Source organism: Trachypithecus francoisi, unplaced genomic scaffold (assembly GCF_009764315.1).
Source record: "Trachypithecus francoisi isolate TF-2019V2 unplaced genomic scaffold, Tfra_2.0 Lachesis_group1, whole genome shotgun sequence".
NCBI classification, from domain to species: Eukaryota; Metazoa; Chordata; class Mammalia; order Primates; family Cercopithecidae; genus Trachypithecus; species Trachypithecus francoisi.
Genome location: NW_022681454.1, coordinates 90,653,323 through 90,674,142, shown reverse-complemented (window position 1 = coordinate 90,674,142; position 20,820 = coordinate 90,653,323).

Below are 20,820 nucleotides of genomic sequence, written 5' to 3'. Positions count from 1 at the left end.
AATTATAATTACTTACAATGTTGAGCATTGTTTTATATTTGTATTTACCATATATGTGTGTGTGTGTGTGTTTATATATTATATATTGTTGTTGTTGTTGAGGTAGGTGGCTGTTCAGATCATCTGCCTAGTTTTTCATTGGGCTTTTTAAAAAAATTGTTGAGTTTTAAGAGTTCTTTGTATATTTTGGATATAAGTATTTTATTAGATACGTGTTTGCACATATTTTCTCCAAGTCTGTTGTTTGTCTTTTCATTCTCTTAACATTATCTTTCACAGAGCAGACGTTTTTAATTTTAATTAAGCCTAACATTTTAATTTTTTCATAGATCATGCTTTTGTTGTTGTATCTAAAAACTGATTTCCAAACCTAAGTTGCCATGGAGTTTCTCCTGTGTTATATTCTAGAAGTTTTGCATTTTATATTGCATTATGTTTAGATTGATTTTGAGTTACTTTTATATTATAGATTAATTTTGGAGTTAGTTTATATTAAGTAAGGTCAATGTCTAGATTTACTATTTTTCAACTAACTACCTGGTTGTTTCAGCACCATTTGTTGAAAAGACAATCTTTTTTTCATTTGTTATTTTTTTTCTCCTTTGTCAAAAATCAGTTGAGTATACTTGCTTGGGTCTATTTCTGGGTTTTCTACTCTGTTTCATTGATCCATCTGTCTATTACTTTGCCAATCTATGTGTCTGGGTTACTGTAGCTTCATAGTAAGATTTGAAATCAGGTAGTGTCAGTCTTCTGACTTGATTCTTCTTCTTCAATATTGTTTCAGGTATTCTAGGTCTTTTTCTTTCTATACAAGCCTTAGAATTAGTTTACTAATGTTGACAAGCAACTTTCTGGGATTTTGATTGTGATTATATTGAATCTATAGATCAAATGGGCAAGAATTGACATTTTAACAAGTTTGAGTGTTCTTATTCATGAATATGGAAAATTTTTTCATTTGTTTGGATCTTTTTTGACATAATACTATTTTTAGAAAGGAAAATATCAAAATATTTCAAGAGATTTGAAGAGTTGATAAAGACAAGGTAATAGGTTATAGGGGATAACTTATTTGGTTGCCTATTTTAACCAAAATGACAATAAAATACTTTGAAAGTAAACCTATGAGATTACATGATTGTATTTCTTTCAAAAGTGAGAAGGTTGCTAATCAGGAACAGTGCACAAGGTACACCAAGAAACCTTATTATCAACAGACCTCATTACCTGGGTAGAATAAATATGGATCCATGGTAGTTTCAATTTTCTTTGTCTTGGCATCAAAGCTTTGAAAGACAAAATGCACTGACAATTAAAGAGATAATTTTGTTTATGCTATTTATTCTAAGAAAGAGAATGTTAATTAATGAAGAATGTCACAAGGAAAGGAAAGAAATTTTTACAAAGGCAGGTAAATAATTAAAAGATTTATGGAAGTCATGAGAAAAGATCGCGACAGTTCTTTTCTTATATATACAAGAGTAAAGTGATCTTACGGTTAGTCATTTATTGGAACATAAACAAATGGCAGAAGTAGCAGTGGTTTCTTAAATGCTGCTGCTTCCTAGGAGCACAAAATTCAGATAAAGTTAACATTGTTAAAATATTTATAAGTAAAGAGTTGCTATGCCATATTGTCTTATTTGTTCTGGAAAACAAGATATACTCAAATGTGAAAAAAGAAGAGCAGTATTAATTACTAAAATGAAAATTTGAATATATTTTTTATAATTGTATATAATAGCATATATGACTATGCAAGAACTACTTCTATGTGTATAGTAAACAAAATGTTTTTCTCCAAAAATAAGTAAAAAAGGCATATAAACTAATCTCAATAAGTTAACCCAGAAGTAAACCCTTACAATGAGGCATCAGTAATAATGTTTTAACATTTTCTTATTTAGAAGTGATCTAGCGAGCTAATGAATATCAATTAATTAACTGAAGTTAGTATCAGTTCAAAGTTAAGTTAACTAAATACCTTGGACACTATTGTCAAGCTGACATCTTACAACATCTAACTACTATTAAAATGAAGTTTTTCAGAATACTAGAAGACAAAAAATAAAAAATAAAAAAAGAATGATTAAACCAAAGTGTGGTTTTTTAAATGAGAATGGAAGTATCACATAGTAACCATTTCTGAAGGATTTCTCTAAGAATGAATGAGCTAACATCCCCAAAATTGTCATGGATAAAATGTTGTTCCAGACAGTGAAAGCAGTAAGGAATATGAGGAAAAATAGGTAATAGATTTGAAAGTTAGAAGTTAATATAGCTTTAGTTAGAATACACTGAAGAGAGAAGAGAGGTGGACAAATGATGCAGATAATGGCCAGAGCCTGTTCATACACATAAATGAATTTAGATTTTAGCTGTAGAGTAATGCAAAACTATAACTGAATTCTCTAAAAAGAAATGTGACATGTGCATTTAAACTTTTTCTGCTGCAGCCTGTAAAATGTATCACATGGCAACAAATTAGATGCCAGGGAGACCAGTGAGAAAGCTTTGTTCACACAATAGGTAATATAGTTATTGTGCAATCACCCTGGTAATAGGCATGAGAGCAATGCAATGTCATCTCATAAAGTTCTCAAAAATGCCTACCTTAGTTAATGGAAATTTTAAAATGTAATAGACCCATCGTTTATAATCATACTCATGTAATTCAAAATATTAATTTAAATTATGAAAATACATTTGTGAATATTATCCTCCTTTTATAAAAATCTTCCACAAAACAAGCATTAGAAACATGATATAGATTCTTCCAATCCATGAGCATGGAATATTTTACCATTTATTTGTGTCATCTATGGTTATGTTCAGCAGTATTTTTTAGTTTTTCTTGTACAGATCTTTCATTTCTTGGTTAGCTGTATTCCTAGATATTTCATTGTTGGTGTTCAATCAAGCTGGTGGGAAAAATATTAAAGATAGTTATAGTAATAGTCAAAAACTCTCTTGGAAGACCGTGAGAGTTTGCATAGCTTCAGATTGCTTGGCAGAAGGCAGCCAGGGTCTCTTTTCAGAAGCCAGAAAGATTAGGGTGCAAGTACAAAGGAATGTGGGAAGTTTATCTTACTAACCTGTTTACTTACATGGGCTGAAGACCTTTGTCCTACCGCGGATACTTTACTGCCTCCTACTGGGAGCGGGTGGGGGTTGGCAGAAGTTTATCACTCGCAAATGGTGTTTGCTTTAGGTCTCATCTTTACCCTCTAGTCGTGTTTACTCACAACTTTTGTTAGTTAGCCTTACTGAATAAATGTAAGCCTCACTAGCTGATCATGGCCAAGTCGCAACTGTTTACAGAACTCAACTTGGAGCCTATAAGTGGCTGGGACCCTCGGCTGGACTGGCAGTGCAGAATATCTGCATGTCCGTGTACTTTATTTATCCATCACAGAATCAGTGGTCTGCAGGAACAGATCCCCCGCAGCTAGTGCCCCAATGAAAGGAGAGCTGCCTCATTTCATTTTCTTTGTAGCTATAATAACTGGGATTATGTTCCTAATTTAACTCTCAGCCTGGAGGTTGTTGGTGTATAAAAAATGCCACTGATTTTTGTACATTGATTTACTATCCTGAAACTTGACTAGAGTTGTTTATCAATTCTAGGAGCCTTTTGGCAGAGTCTGGGATTTTCCAGGAATAGAATCATGTCATTGGCAAAGAGAGATAGTTTGACTTCTTCTTTTCCTTATTTGGAGCCTTTTCATTTGTTTCTCTTGCCTGATTGCTCTAGCTAGGACTTCGAGTATCACATTGAATAGTAGTGAGAGTGGGCATTCTTGTCTTGTTTCACTTCTCAAGGGGAATGGTTTCCACTTCTCAATGGGAATGGTTTGAGCATTTGCCCATTCACTATGATGCTGGCTGTGGATTTTTCATAGATGTTTCTTATTATTTTATGTTATGCTCCTTCAATTCCTACACTGTTGAGGGTTTTTATCATGAAGGCATGTTGGATTTTATCAAAAGCTTTCTCTGTGTATATTGAGATGATCATATGGTTTCTGCTTTTGATTCTGTTTATGTGGTGAATAACACTTATTGATTTGAATTTGGTGAACCAGCCTGGCATCCCAGGAATAAAGCCTACTTGATCATTGTATATTAACTTTTTGATGCACTGCTGCATTTGATTTGCTAGTATTTTTTTTGAGGATTTTTGCATCTATGTTCATGAGGGATATTGGTCTGAAGTTTTCCTTTGTTCATTGTGTCTCTGCCGGATTTCACAGGACAACAAAAACAAGTAATTGGGAAAAGACTCCCTATTCAATAAATGATATTGGGATAACTGGCTAGCCATTTGCAGAAGATTGAAGGGGGACCCCTACCTTTCACCTTATACAAAAATTAACTCAGAATGGATTAAAGGTTTAAATATAAGGCTGCAGACTATAAACATTCTGGAAAACAACCTAAGAGATACTATTCTCAGTATCAGCCTTCACAGAGAATTTTTGGCTAAGTCCTCAAAAGCAATTGTAGCAAAACCAAAAATAGACAAGTGGGCCCTAATTAAACTGAACTGCTTCTGCTCAGCAAAAGAAACTATCAACAGACAAAACAGACAGCCTACAGAGTGGGAGAAGATATTCACAAACTATGCTTCTGACAAAGGCCTAATATCCAGAATCTATAGGCAACTTAAACAACAAGCAAAAAACAAATAACCCCATTAAATACTGGGCAAAGAACATGAACAGACACTTCTCAAAAGAAAACATGTACATGACCAACAAACACATGAAAGAAATACTCCACATCACTAATCATCAGAGAAATGCAAATCAAAAACCAATGAGATACCATCTTATACTAGTCAGAATGGCTATTATGAAAAAGCCAGAAGTAACAGATTCTGGTGGAAGCTGCAGAGAAAAAGAAATGCTTATACACCATTTGGTAGAAATGTAAGTTAGTCCAGCCACTGTGGAAAGCAGTCTGAAAATTTCTCAAAGGTAGTTTTGAAACAGAACTACTATTTATCCCAGCATTCCCATTACTGGGTATATACATGAAAGGAAATAAATTATCCTAACAAAACATCACAAGCACTTTTTTGTTCATTGGAACACTATTAACAATAGCAAAGCCATCTAATCAACCCAGGTACCCAATCAATGGTAGTAGATTGGATAAAGAAAATTTGTTACACCCTGGAATACTATGCAACCATAAAAAAGAAAAAAACCAGGTCCTTTGCAGCAGCATGGATGATGCTGGAGGTCATCCTAAGTAAATTAATGCAGGAACAGAAAACCAAATACCACATATTCTCACTTATATGTGGGAGCAGAGCATTGAGCATACATGGACATAAATATGGAAGTAACAGACACTGTGGACTACTAGAGAGCGGAGGGAGGGGAACTGTTTAAAAAACTATCTATCAGATAGGTACTATCCACACTACCTGGGTAACTGGATCCATACTTCAAACTTCATCATTGTGCAATATTTGCATGTAACATATCTGCACATGAACTCCCTGTATCTAAAATATTGAAATGAAAAAAATAGTGTATTAATGAGAAAAATTTATGTTTTTGTGTTATGTGCAAAATGTATATAGCCAAGTATTAAATGAATATGTTTTATGGTAAATTAAATAAAAAATTACCTATAATGTAATTAAACTGGTGAAAAGAAATTATAGAAAAATTGAAATAAGAATTCTCTTTGAGATTTAACACATGAAATTTATTATAATTGTCAGAAAAATCATGGGAAATATTTTGAGTATTATCTCAAAAGGTAGAGCAAAAGATGAAAATATATAAAATTGGAGTCTGTCTAGGAAGTCCCCTGAAAGTAACTATGTGAATAAAGAATTTTCATAAAACATGAACACTAATCCAGAAAATATAAAATACAAACTTCCAGAATTAAGGGTCTCATGAAATTGTCAGTATAATTACTGAAAAATATAGCCATATGAAGTTGAATCATCATTACATTTCAGAGGAGTGAAGATAAAAAGGTTCTTGAAAATTATTGAGAAAGAAAAACAGGTTACTAAAAGGATTGACATTATTTCTCAACATCATCATTAGACACTAGTGTCATGTCTTCAAAATTTCTGGCTCCAAATTTCCAATACAGAACTCTATACTCAGGCAAACTATGAGTATAAGGGAAAGAATAATGCTATTTTCAGACATGATGTAGCTTTAAAATACTCCTGAATTCGCCATTTCTCCAGAAGCTGCTAGAGGATAAGCTCCACAAGATGACTAAACCTAGAAGCAGGATAACATAGAATCCACGAAACAGAAGATAAAAAGCACCTTCTGAGTGAAGGGAATACTCTAGATAAATCCAAAGAGGACAGATAAAGCAGCCCACCTAGAGAACAACAAGTTAGATGTGAAGAGGAGAATCAGAGAAAAATTAATCTGGAAGAAATTTTCTCAGGGAAAAATTGTAATCAGTTAATCAATGCACACATATACACACATGCTTGCATATCTCAACACAGGAAGAAGTTTTATGTTTCTGTTGGCAGTGAATAAAACAATGGAAAACCGAGCACACCACTCCCCCCAAAATTCAATTTTTCCAGGAAAATGTAAAGTTATATAGTCATAGAAATGTATTAATTGCGTAGTAAATCCTCAGTTGTCACAAATTACAATGCTATTTATCCTGAATACCAATTCGTGTAATTCAACTGCTTCTACATTAGAAGAAATTAAGCAGGAATGTGAAGTGTGGGTAGATAATATGTATGAGAGACTTAAATCTTTATCCTCCAGTTGTGAGAATGTTGTATTAAATATTTAAATATCAGAAAATAGCCACAAATATGTAGTAGATATACATGAAAAAGCATGCAAAGGGGAAACAATTTAGAATTGTAAACTCTTTCATGAGATTGATAACTAAGGTAAGTGAAGGGAGAATGGGGTATACAATTACCGTGGGTTTTTAAAAAGATTATAAAACTAATTCAGGGAACACTGACAGGTATTAATTTAATTTAAAACAGAATACATTTTAAAACAACCATAGCAAAGTCTATTGTTCATTTACTTCTCTCACCCAAAAGAAAGTGGTAAAAGGAGCAAAGGAGGAATGAGTAGCAACTACTTTTCCAGACCATGCCTCTCTGTTCCTCTATGTGTGTTTTAGTCAGGGTTCTCTAGAGGGACAGAACTAATAAGATATATATATATATACACACACACATATGTATATGTATATGTGTATATATATGTGCATGTGTGTGTGTGTATATATATAGGAGAGTTTATTAAGGAGAGTTATTAACACATATATAGGAGAGTTTATTAAGTATTAACTTACCTGATCAGTAGGTCCCACAATAGGCTGTCTGAAAGCTGAGGAGAAAGGAGAGCCAGTCCGAGTCCCAAAACTGAAGAACTTGGAGTCCAATATTCCAGGACAGGAAGGATCCAGCACAGGAGAAAGATGTAGGCTGGGAGGCTAGTCCAATCTCTCCTTTTCACATTTTTCTGCCAGCTTTATATTCTCTGGCAACTGATTAGATTGTTCCCACCAGATTAACGGTGGATCTGCCTTCCCCAACCCACTGATTCAAATGTTAATTTCTTTTGGCAACTCCCTCACAGACAAACCCAGGATCCATACTTTGTGTCCTTCAATCCAATCAAGCTGACACTCATTGTTAACCATCACAATGAGGGATCTTGAAGTACATAAAAGGCCAAAACTGAGAGCAATTTAATTATGGACATCTCACTGCAGCAATGTCATAAAAGCATTTTTCCATTTTGTTTTCATTAACCCAGTGATCATTACTGACCATCTAGTGAATGACTGAAGAACTTCTTTAGAGTAGGCATTGATGCCTTTCCTGACTGCCCACATTTTGTTTCTGATGTAGCCAGCATCCTCTAATATAACCCTACCCAACTGCTTCTTACTGGTATTTCCATTAATTGGTTTCACTTTGCAAAAATAAATTACTACATTAATAATAGGGATATATATTGGGATATACTTATGTATGCACAGATGTCTGTCATTATTATATTCCTGGCAGTTGTCTACCTGCAGTGAACGACATTTTATAGCATCTCCACTTCACAGATTTAAATATTTTAAGTATTTTTTTTTTTCTACAAAAACACTTTTAGGATGTAGAAAGGGAGAAAATTGCCAGAGTGTCAATTATTGTAATGCTTTTATATTAAGTGTAAGTTGTAGGTCATAAGAACTGCTAGTCTCCCTCTTGTTACTAATAACACAATGACAATCAAACTCTATATATGTGGCTTTTGAAAGAGGGAATAAAAATGAACAAACACATACTCCTATTAAAAGCATATTTTGAATACATAAAACAATGTATATCAGGCCAGGTTCCAAACAAAGTGAAAGCAGGAACCCAACAGTGAAAGCCTCCCTTCCCAGCCTTTTTCAAAGATACTATAAATAGAATATAGTTTTAATATTTATGGAGAAGAGGTAGCTTATGAGAGTATTTGGATATTAATTTGCAGAGTAATACCAGATAATTCTCAGATCACTGTAAGCAATTCAAAAAAGGAATATGCAGAGTATCTCTTTAAGGTGATAATTTATGTTTCACTTATGGAGCAGTGGTTCTTAAACTGGAGGCCATGGATGCCCAAGAATCTATGGTTAAGATTTGGTGTTCATATACATGCATTTTGAGAGGGAAAATTATATATATATAAATGTAAACCACTAGGTAAAAATTAGCATTTCCCATTATGAATACAAGTGTGATGGTAGATTAGTGTCAGTAGTACATGTAACTTTGTTCCTAATAGAAATAATAAATTTTATATGACAAGAAATGTATATTCTATTTCAAAATAGATATTTTGAAATAAAGCTCTGAAAACTTCAATATTATTGTCATTATTAAGCATATATCTGGAACTTATTATCTTAAACATTAACATATATTAAAAAATTCAAAACTATATTGCAATATAATTGGCTTTATTTAAATTAAAATGAAGTCCAAAGTCTTCACAAGACTACCAAAATGATCCATAGCACAAAATATGGCTTAAAATCTTTGGTAAAATTTAGAAGCAACAATTTTCTGCTTGTGAATTTGGGGATGTTTCAGCATTATATACTCAGGAAAATGTCAAGAAGTCAAATATTACTTGAGAGTGGCTTTGTATAATTTTGCGTGTGTGTGAGAGAGAGAAAGGAGGAATAATGGAACACTTGAGAGGTAGTCTAGAGTCCATCCAAGTTGAATGTAGGAACATGAGCCATAAAACTTTTGTAGGTCTTTAGACACTTTAAAATACTGTATTGTAGCACTAAGTTTGTAGGGAAAAAGAGAGAGATTTTCTGGACAGATTAGGGATTTCAAATGTTGTTAGAGACATTCTGAAATGATCGCAATGTGACTTAGCAGTCCATTTTCATGTCATTGATTTTTCACTGGTGATTGACCTTGATGAACAAGCAAGTTAATCAGAAATTGGCTCTAGCACCTAATTTTTTAATCAATTTTATTTTGGTTTTTCTTTTTTCATCTAAATCATATCAGATTAATCATTGTTGCCATCCAGCAATAGAATAAGACTACTTCTGAGAGAGAAACGTACTTGAAGACTCGAGGTCTTCTTTAGCCTTAGCTGCTCAGACTACTGCCAGTCAATAAGAAATCAGAACTTGCTATTTTTGTTTTCATTAATTTCCTCTTTTATTACAAGTTTTATTTCTGATAATGCAAGAACTCCCTCTCTGCTAAAAATACAAAAATTTAGACAGGCATGGTGGCGGGCACCTGTAGTCCCAGCTCGTTTGGAGGTTGAGGCAGGAGAATGGTGTGAACCTGGGAGGTGGAGCTTACAGTGAGCCAAGATCATGCCACTGGACTCCAGCCTAGGTGACAGAGTAAGCCTGCATCTCAAAAAAAAAAAAAAAAAAAAAAAAAAAGAAGAAAGATTAAAATGCCTAACCTAGATTGGAAAGTATTATTTGTTTTCATTCTAAACTTAGTACCTAAACTAAAATACTCAAGGATGCTTGCTGCATTTACAACTCATATATTGTTACTAGGAAAGAGAAATCTAGAAGGTCCAGCTCTGTCAGTTGTAACAAATCTTTAGAAATCTCTTCTGAGTGTGTTTTAGTGACACTGTGAATCACTTGAAACCATTGTCATAACATGGGAATGTCTGATTTTTATTCTCATTGTAAATTGTAAACCAATACAAACAACCGGATAGCATGTATTTTGATAACCCTTGCATAGACTGTATACAGTGAAGTACAGTTACTGGTCAACAAATTTTAGTAAATGATACCAGGGAAAATTTTTCAATAACAGATGCTAGCACGTTATAGTGATTTGTTTTCTTCTCGGTATTTATATTTGTGTTATTTATCACAAGGATTGAGCAACAAAGAGATCTTATTCAGCATCTTGCTTAGGATCATCATGCATATAACTACTGTAGTTAGAAAGATGGTGAGTAATGATTTTATAATAATGTGCCTTTTAAAAATTCACTTTAAGAATAATTCCCTCAGTAAAATTATCTAACTGGTAATAATTCCTTTGAATATAGATTTTTCTCTCATTAATTTTAGTCCTCCTACTTAACACACTTTCCCTGAAAAATAACCTGCTTCATTGTATTCATTGACTCTCAAATTTTGTCATTATTACATTATCCTACCTTTGTTATCTTTTGATACATTTTACCTATTAAATTTCCCCTGAGTTGTTTCTCAGCGATATTTAGATGACATTTAATCCTGTCCTAGACATTTGGTTGTCTTGTGCTGATACTTCATTTTCATCAATTTGATTACCAGTGTTTGATTCCATTTATACAATTGACACTGTCTCAACAGTAGAGAGAATAACAGAAAACCAATGACAAAAGTCCTTGAAAATCTTCTCCTAAAATGGTGGTGATAACATTTTAACCACTTTGAAATAGACTTGAAAAATGGCATGTTGTTTCTCCTTTAACCTTTCTTACTGAAAACTTTTATCATCCAGTTTTGGTTGCTTTCAATGTTCATCAGTGATATTGGTCTGAGGTTTTTTTTTTTTTTTCTAATTAATATTGCTGTTGTATCTCTATCAAGTTTTGGTATCAGGATGATGCTGGCCTCATACAATGAGTAAGGGAGCAGTCCTTCTTTTTTGGTTGGTTGGAATAGTTTCAGAAGAAATGGTACCAGCTTCTCTTTGTACCTCTGGTAGAATTAAGCTGCAAATCCTTCTTGTCTGGGGCTCTTTTTGGTTGGTATGCTGTTTATTACTGCCTCCATTTCAGTACTCATTACTAGTCTAGTCAGGGCTTCAGATTCTTCTTTGTTCAGTCTTGGGAGGGTGTATGTGTTCAGGAATTTATCCATTTCTTTTGGATTTTACATTTTATTTGCATACAGGTGTTTATACTATTCTATACTATACTATTCTGATGGTTGTTTGTATTTCTGGGATCAGTGGTGATAGCTCCCTTATCGTTTCTGATTGTATTTATTTGAATCTTCTCTCCTTCTATATTAGTCTAGCTAGCAGTTTGTCTATTATATGAATTTTTTTTTTTTTTCAAAAAAAACAAGCTCTTGGACTCATTGATTTTTTGAAGGGTTTTTCATGTCTCTATCTCTTTCAGTTCCACTCTGATCTTGGTTATTTCTTGTCTTCTGCTGGCTTTGGGGTTTGTTTGCTCTTGGTTCTTCATTTCTTTCAGTTGGTATGTTAAGATGTCAATTTGAGATCTTTCTAACTTTTTGATGTGAGCATTTAGTGCTATAAATTTCCCTCACAACACTACTTTACCTGAATCCTAGAGATTCTGGATGTTTACTCTTTGTTCTCATTAGTTTCAAAAAAACTTCTTGATTCCTGCCTTAGTTTCATTATTTACCCAGGAGTCATTCAGGAGGTTGTTAAGTTTCCATGTAGTTATGTGGTTTTGAGTGAGTTTCTTAATCTTGAGTTTTAATTTGATTGTGCTGTGGTCTGAGATACTGTTTGTTATGATTTCAGTTCTTTTGCATTTGCCAAGGAGTGTTTTACTTCCAATTGTGTGATCAATTTTAGAGTAAGTGCCATGTGGCACTGAGAAGAATGTATGTTCTGTTGTTTTTTGAGTAGAGAGTTCTGTAGATATCTCTCAGTTTCACTTGATCCAGAGCCGAGTTCAAGTGTTGAATATCTTGAATATCTTTGTTAACTTTCTGTCTCAATGATCTGTCTGATATTCACAGTGGGGTGTTAAAGTCTCCCACTATTATTGTGTGGAAATCTAAGTTTCTAGGTCTCTAATAACTTGTTTTATGAATCTTGGTGCTTCTGTATTGGTGCATATACATTTAGGATAGTTAGTTCTTCTTCTTGAATTGAACCCTTTTCCGTTAAGTAATGTCCTTCTTTGTCCTTTTTGATATTTGTTGGTTTCAAGTCTGTTTTGTCAGAAGGTAGGCTTGCAACTCCTGCCTTTTTCTACTTTCCATTTGCTTGGTACATTTTCCTCTATCCGTTTATTTTGAGTCTATGTGTGTCTTTGCACATAAGATGGGTCTCTTGAATACAGAATACCAATGGATCTTGACTCTTTATCCAGCTTGCCATTCTGTGTCTTTTGATTAGGGCATTTAGTTTCTTACATTTAAGGTTAATATTGTTATGTGTGGATTTGATCCTGTCATCATGATGCTAGCTGGTTGTTTTGCAGATTTGTGAATGCGTTTGCTTCATAGTGCCATTGGTCTCTGTGCTTCAGTGTGTTATTTTAGTGGCTGGTAATGGTTTTTTCTTTCCATATTCAATGCTTCCTTAAGAGCTCTTGCAAGGAAGGCCTGGTGGTAATGAATTCCCTCAGCATTTGCTTGTCTGAAAAATATTTTATTTCTCCTTTGCTTATGAGGCTTAGTTTGGTCAGATATGAAATTCTGGCATAGAAATTCTATTATTTTAGAATGTTGACTATTGGTCCCTGATCTCTTGTGGTTCATAGGGTTTCTGCTAAGAGGTCTGCTGTTAGACTGATGGGCTTCCCCTTGTGAGTGACCTGGCCTCTATCTCTCTCTGACTGCCTGTAACATTTTTTCCTTCATTTTGACCTTGGAGAATCTGATGATTATGTATCTTGGGGTTGATCTTCTCATGAAGTATTTTACTGGGGTCCTCTGGATTTCTTAAATTTGAATGTTGGCCTATCTTGCTAGATTGGGGAAGTTCTCTTGGACAATATCTCAAGTATGTTTTCCATCTTGGAAAGAGACCATTTTCCCTGGTCTTTTTAATCCCATAGTTCTTAGAGGTTTTGTTCATTTGTTTTCATTATTTTTTCTCTAATCTTGGCATCCTGTCTTATTTCAGTAAGATAGTCTTCCAGCTCTGAAATTCTTTCCTAAGATAGTCTTCCAGCTCTGAAATTCTTTCCTCCACTTGATCTATTTAGCTATCGATACTTGTGATTACACTGTGAAGTTCTCGTCTTGTATTCTTCATCTCCTGTTTATGCTCCTCTCTAAACTGGTTATTCTGATTAACAGCTCCTGTAATGTTTTATTATTGTTCTTAGCTTCTTTACATTGTGTTAGAACATACTCCTTTAACTCAGCAAAGTTCATTATTACTCACCTTCTGAAGCCTACTTCTGCCAGTTCATTCATCTCAGCCTCAGTCCAGTTCTGTGCCCTTGCTCAAGAGGTGTTGAAATCATATGGAGGAGAAGAGGCACTCTGGATTTTTGACTTTTCAATGTCTTTGCATTGATCTTTTTTTCATCTTCATGAGCTTATTTACCTTCAATCTTGGAGGCTGCTGTTCTTTGAATGAGGTTTTTGTGAAGTCTTTTTTGTTGATGTTGTTGCTGTTTTCTGTTTGTTTGTTTCTTTTTTTCTTTTAGCAGTCAGGCCCCTTTTCCTTTGGACTGCTGCATTTTGCTGGGGGTCCACTCCAGACCCTATTCACCTATTCACCTGGATCCCTCCTGCACCTCGAGGTTTCACCATTGGAGGTTGCAGAACAGCAAAGATGGCTGCCTGCTTCTTCCTCTGGGAGCTCTGTCCCAGAGGGGCACTGACCTGATGACCATGGGAATGCCCTTGTATAAGATGACTGGCAACCCCTGTTGTTAAGGGGGTCTCACCTAGTCAGGAGTCATAGGGTCAGGGACCCACTTAACAAAGCATTCTGTCTTCTCCTTGGTGGAGTGGGTGCACTGTGATGGGGAAAATCCCCCTTTTCTGGACTGCCCAGCCTCTTCAGAGCCAGCAGGCAGGAAAGACTAAATCTGCTGAACTAGAGACCATGGCCACCTCTCCCCTAGGGGCTTGTTCCAGGGAGATTGGAGTTCTATCCATAAACCTCTGGCTGGAGTTGCTGAAGTTCTCACAGAAATGCCCCGACCCAGTGAGAAGGAATGGATCTGGGTCTCATCTAAAGAATAATTTTGGCCATGATCCACCACAGCTGCTGTGATGCACTGTGGGAAATTTCTCCCCATCCAAACCACTCAGTCTCCCCAACACTATCAGGGAACAATGGCAGACTGGAGCTGCAGTGATGGTGGCCCCCTCCCCCAGAAAACTTTATAGTAGCCTTAGGCAGTCTTCAGCCCATTGCTGCTGGCTGCAACCTGAGTGGCCACTAAGCTTCTGCACAGCTCTGTGCTTGGGAATCAAAGCCTTGGTGGTATGGGCTCACAAGGGGGTCTCCTGATCTGAGGGTTGCACAGATATGTGGAGAAAGCATGGTTTTCTGGGCAGGTGGCACAATCACTCACCACCTCCCTTGAGTGGGGTAGGAGCTTCCCTTGCCTCATGCATCTACTGGGTGGACCATCACTCCACCCTGCTTTTTTCTTGCTCTCTGTGGGTCTCACCAACTGCCTAGTCAGTCCCAATGAGAGAACCTGGATACCTCAGCTGAAGGTGCAGGATTCACTCACAATTTTGTTCTTCTCTGTGGGAGCCCCCAGTGGGCTGCTGCTCCTACTAGGTCATTTTGGCCTCTTCCCCTTGGTTGCTTTGTATGAGGATTTATTTATGAAAGTCAATACAATATATTCATTAAGTACATAAATTTTGAAATTTGGCTGTCTAATATTTAATGATAGCCCTACCACTTATTGGCTGTGTAATTTTGGGTAAGCTACTTTACCTCTTTTGCTTCCTCACCTCTAAAATGGCAACATTCTATTGGTCAAAGAAACTGACAGAAGAAGCCCATATTGAAGACAATGGAGAAATATATTCCATCTGTTGATGAGAAGAGTAGAGACATCACATTGCAAAGGAATTTGTATATAAGGAATGTCATTCATTGGAAGCCATTATCATCATGATACACAACCTTTTTACTTTTTTATTTTTTTGAGACAAGGTCTCACTCTGCCACTCAGGCTGGAGTGCAGTGGTATAATCAATGATCATTGCAGCCTTGACCTCCTGGGCTCAAATAATATTCCAGCCTCAGTCCTCTAAGTAACTGGGACCACAGGTGTATGCCACTATAGTAAGCTAATTTTTGTATTTTCTGTAGATTTTGCCATGTTGCCCAGGTTGGTTCTGAACTGCTAGGCTCAAGCAATCTAACCAACTCAGCCTCCCAAAGTGCTTGGATTATAGGCATGAGCCACCATATCTAGACAAATTTAACCTCTTTAAGATAACTTATTTGGGTTATAATCTTCCATCTTTCTGCTCATTAGATTAAATTTGGATTCTCTATAGGGAAAAATGAATGTTTCCTGTCAAGCTATTCTTCCCAAAGCTCTTCTTTTTTTGGTTAAGAAAAAATTAGACTTTTGAAATAAAAATTAGTTTATTCCATCAATGGTTTAAGGTAATTTCTCTGAAAGTATCTGTCCGGAAAGATATTCATCAGAAATTTTATGATGTTTGTAAGAAATGTGTATTCCTGAACCCAACATTACAATTTTCAAGAGGAGGGCACAGGCATTATTTTCACTGCTAACACAAATTTGGAGTACTTATTTGTAGTACTAATATTAGAGAACTATTCTTTTATAAACTACTGGCCTCCCACATTGACTGCACAAAAATGATATATATGTTTTCCTATAAGATTCAGATGACTCTGTATTATCTATAGTGTGACAAAAGTAGCTATAGTCCTGACTGAACTTTATTTCACCATCATTTATAACATTTTGACTAAGGATATATGTCCTCTGTATTCTAACTCAGAAAGCCAGGTATATAGCCTCTCACCCCTGCCCTGGCTTTAAAGTGTATCTTACAAAGTTACAAGAATAGTTTCTGTGCCTGAGAACGAAGGTTCTAAGCAGCAGGAGCTGGGTAGACAGATACTCTTGTAATATAGCATATTAACTCCCACAGAGAAGCCAATAAATAAAGGTAGGGGGGCTTGAAATGAGGATGATGTCTTGCATACCTGCAGGTAGAGTTTAAGAGACACCAGGATTTAGGCATATGGTTAACTTCTATTTTATTCACATGCTATGTATATCAAAGTCTTGCCAAGAACATATTTCAGGCAGGAAGGAGTTAATATCCTTGGAGGAAGGATAGAATACATATCAGAGAAGATGTGTGATGGTATTAGGATATGTTTAAGTTTCATAACTTATGGGAAATCAGCACTTATAATTTCAGCTACCCGCAGCACCTAATTAATTCATTTATAAGAGAATATCTGGAAGACAGCATAACCTTACTTTTAGATGAAGTCAATGTCCCTGCTCACTGTTAGTGGAACAAAAATAAATTCTAGTCCTCTTCTATCTCCAAAATCTTGTGACAGTGTCTCTCTTTGACAGACTCTAAATTAGAACTCATAGGAAGTGAGTCTGAAAAATGTGATTTGTAGAATTCTAGCCCCAGAGATACAGGTGAAAAATTAGAGTTGGATACATTGCTGAGTATTAATAGATATTACCTAATTGTCTAAACATATAATAGGATAACAGTATATATATACACACACATATATACTGTTACATATATACAGTATATATAACATATATAACATACATATATGCACATATATACACATATGTATATATGCATATATGTATGTTATATACATATAAATACATGTATGACATATATGTATATATACACATATGTATGGATTTATGTATATATGTATGTTATATGTTATATATGTACACATATATATGTTCGTATAGCAATATAATAGTACTGTTCTTTCTTCTCCTAGATTAAGAGACTGGGATGATTTTTAGAATGCGTATTCATAGTGTATCCCCACTAGTACCAAAGAATCTCCAGTTAGGAGCTATACTGTTAAACCCCAAAGTAATCTTTACTCATACTAAATTTTAAGAGCCACTGCCCTACAAGAATGAAATTCTTGCAGGTTCTGAATGAAAAACTAATTGTGCAATGAAGTCTGGATTCAAAAGTCTAATCATATATTTACTTATAGGTATACATAAGTATACACTTGAATTTTCAGTGATACTTATCAAATTAGCAAAATTACTACAATGGCTTTAGACCTAATAGTGGATAATTTAAAAACACATTACAAAAATGTGAAAGACAATTAAATAAAGATTTTGGCATAAAGAGCAAAATGATGATTTTATAAGAGTAATTTTATAGTTTATTCTTAAAAGTTGTGATTCTTTTCATGTTTCTATAGTAAAGCAGCAATTAAGGATCTTCTCTACAGGTATTTTAATGAGTCTAAATGGGAATGACAACAAGTTTTAAAAAACTGTATCTTTTATTTCTAAGGTAGATTGAATTACATTTTAATTATTTATCTTGTTTATAATGTAAATTATATTCATCGTATAATTAACATCATAAGATACATGACACAATCTAATATTTTGGTTGATTTAGGAAAAAGCAGACAATATTCAGTTAAATTCTCTTAATATTAAAGCTATTTCAGATCAAGTTAGATTTGGCTTGAAAGAACTATGTCTCCAAGGAAACTTAACCTTATTCTCTTTCTAAATCTATAAATACTTTCTGGGAGTTACCTCCTTTACTCTCAGAGGCTTCTAATGACTTTATAGCAACTGGTGAAAAATTTAACCAAAGCATTTTTAGCTCATTTTTCTTCAGTCTAAAATTTCCACTACAGGATGAACTTTTTATTAATTTATGTTTCTTCTTTTAACCCTCATCCCTACCCTATCAACAGATTCACCTGATTATTTCTTATTCTACCTGCATAGCCTGTAATCAGAAGTATTCTTCCTTGATACACTCAGTGTTCCAGCCTCTTTTGGGTCAATGCCACCTTAGCTGATATATACTCATTCTTCCAAAATTCACTATACCTTCAAGCAACAGGACAAACTTTTTCTATTTAGGGAAGAACTACAAGACTGATAACCTGACAAAGTAATTACAGTAAAACTCTATTACAAAGCACTTCGCTATTTCACAGATTCGATTACACCTTGGGTCAAACCATGACCACTGTGTACATTGTACTTCTCCCTTAATATAACGAGAAAAAAGCCTATAAGGTAGGTTTTATCTTCTGACATCAGCGTTATTACAGTGCTCTCTTTTGTTTCATTGATTCATGTTACTGGATAAAAAATTACTTTCTATGCAATTTTCAAGGACGATTAGATAAAACGTATTATCAAAAAATATTATCAGGCATCATTTTGTCTTGTGATGTAACCATATGGCATTACATATCATCCTGGTTATAAAATAGAGCTGGCAATTTAGAGAAGTATACAAGTATTTTATAAAGTGTGTTTATAGAAGATGTTATAAGAAGATTAAGAAGATATAAAATATTAGGACTAAGTAAAAATACTTATTCATATGACTGACTAGAGTAGATGCCTCTGATGCCCCTCATCTTATCCCTTCATCATACAATTCCGGGCAAGCCTAGACTTTTGCTAAGTTTCCAACTATGAGTGCTGATCTCATCTTTAAGACTGACTTATCCATTAGGCACAGTGCCTAGGCCCATCCTGCTTTTAGGGTCTCAAGAAACTTTTTCATTTTTTTAAAATTAGAAGAAGAAAATAAACTTTCATGTCAGTGAATATGTTTAAATATATAATAGTAATATATTTTTCTTTTTAAAAAAATTTTTTTATTATTATACTTTAAGTTCTAGGGTACATGTACATAACGTGCACGTTTGTTACATATGTATACTTGTGCCATGTTGGTGTGCTGCACCCATCAACTCGTCAGCACCCATCAATTCGTCATTTATATCAGGTATAACTCCCAATGCAATCCCTCCCCTCTCCACCCTCCCCATGATAGGCCCTGATGTGTGATATTCCCCTTCCCGAGTCCAGGTGATCTCATTGTTCAGTTCCCACCTATGAGTGAGAACATGCGGTGTTTGGTTTTCTGTTCTTGTGATAGTTTGCTAAGAATGATGGTTTCCAGCTGCATCCATGTCCCTACAAAGGATGCAAACTCATCCTTTTTTATGGCTGCATAATATTCCATGGTGTATATGTGCCACCTTTTCTTTTTTTTTTTTTTTTGTTTTCCCCCTTTATTTATTTATTTTATTTATTTATTTATTTATTTATTTATTTTTTTTTTTTTTTTTTTTTTTCTTTTTTTTTTTTTTATTATACTTTAAGTTCTAGGGTACATGTGCATAACGTTTATATCATGTATAACTCCCCAATGCAATCCCTCCCTCCTCCCCCCTCCCCATGATAGGCCCCAGTGTGTGATGTTCCCCTTCCCGAGTCCAAGTGATCTCATTGTTCAGTTCCCACCTATGAGTGAGAACATGCGGTGTTTGGTTTTCTCTTCTTGTGATAGTTTGCTAAGAATGATGGTTTCCAGCTGCATCCATGTCCCTACAAAGGACGCAAACTCATCCTTTTTGATGGCTGCATAGTATTCCATGGTGTATATGTGCCACATTTTCTTAATCCAGTCTGTCACAGATGGACATTTGGGTTGATTCCAAGTCTTTGCTATTGTGAATAGTGCTGCAATAAACATACGTGTGCATGTGTCTTTGTAGTAGAGTAATTTATAATCCTTTGGGTATATACCCAGTAGTGGGATGGCTGGGTCATATGGTACATCTAGTTCTAGATCCTTGAGGAATTGCCATACTGTTTTCCATAATGGTTGAACTAGTTTACAATCCCACCAACAGTGTAAAAGTGTCCCTATTTCTCCACATCCTCTCCACATCTATTGTTTCCTGACTTCTTAATGATTGCCATTCTAACTGGTGTGAGATGGTATCTCATTGTGGTTTTGATTTGCATTTCTCTGATGGCGAGTGATGACGAGCATTTTTTCATGTGTCTGTTGGCTGTATGGATGTCTTCTTTTGAGAAATGTCTGTTCATATCCTTTCCCCACTTTTGGATGGGGTTGTTTGTTTTTTTCTTGTATATTTGTTTGAGTTCTTTGTAGATTCTGGATATTAGCCCTTTGTCAGATGAGTAGGTTGCAAAAATTTTCTCCCATTCTGTAGGTTGCCTGTTCACTCTGATGGTAGTTTCTTTTGCTGTGCAAAAGCTCTTTAGTTTAATGAGATCCCATTTGTCAATTTTGGCTTTTGCTGCCGTTGCTTTTGGTGTTTTAGACATGAAGTCCTTGCCCATGCCTATGTCCTGAATGGTACTACCTAGATTTTCTTCTAGGGTTTTTATGGTATTAGGTCTAACATTTAAGTCTCTAATCCATCTTGAATTAATTTTCGTATAAGGGGTAAGGAAAGGATCCAGTTTCAGCTTTCTACTTGTGTGCCACCTTTTCTTAATCCGGTCTGTCACAGATGGACATTTTTTAGCACAGATTCCAAGTCTTTGCTATTGTGAATAGTGCCGCAATAAACATACGTGTGCATGTGTC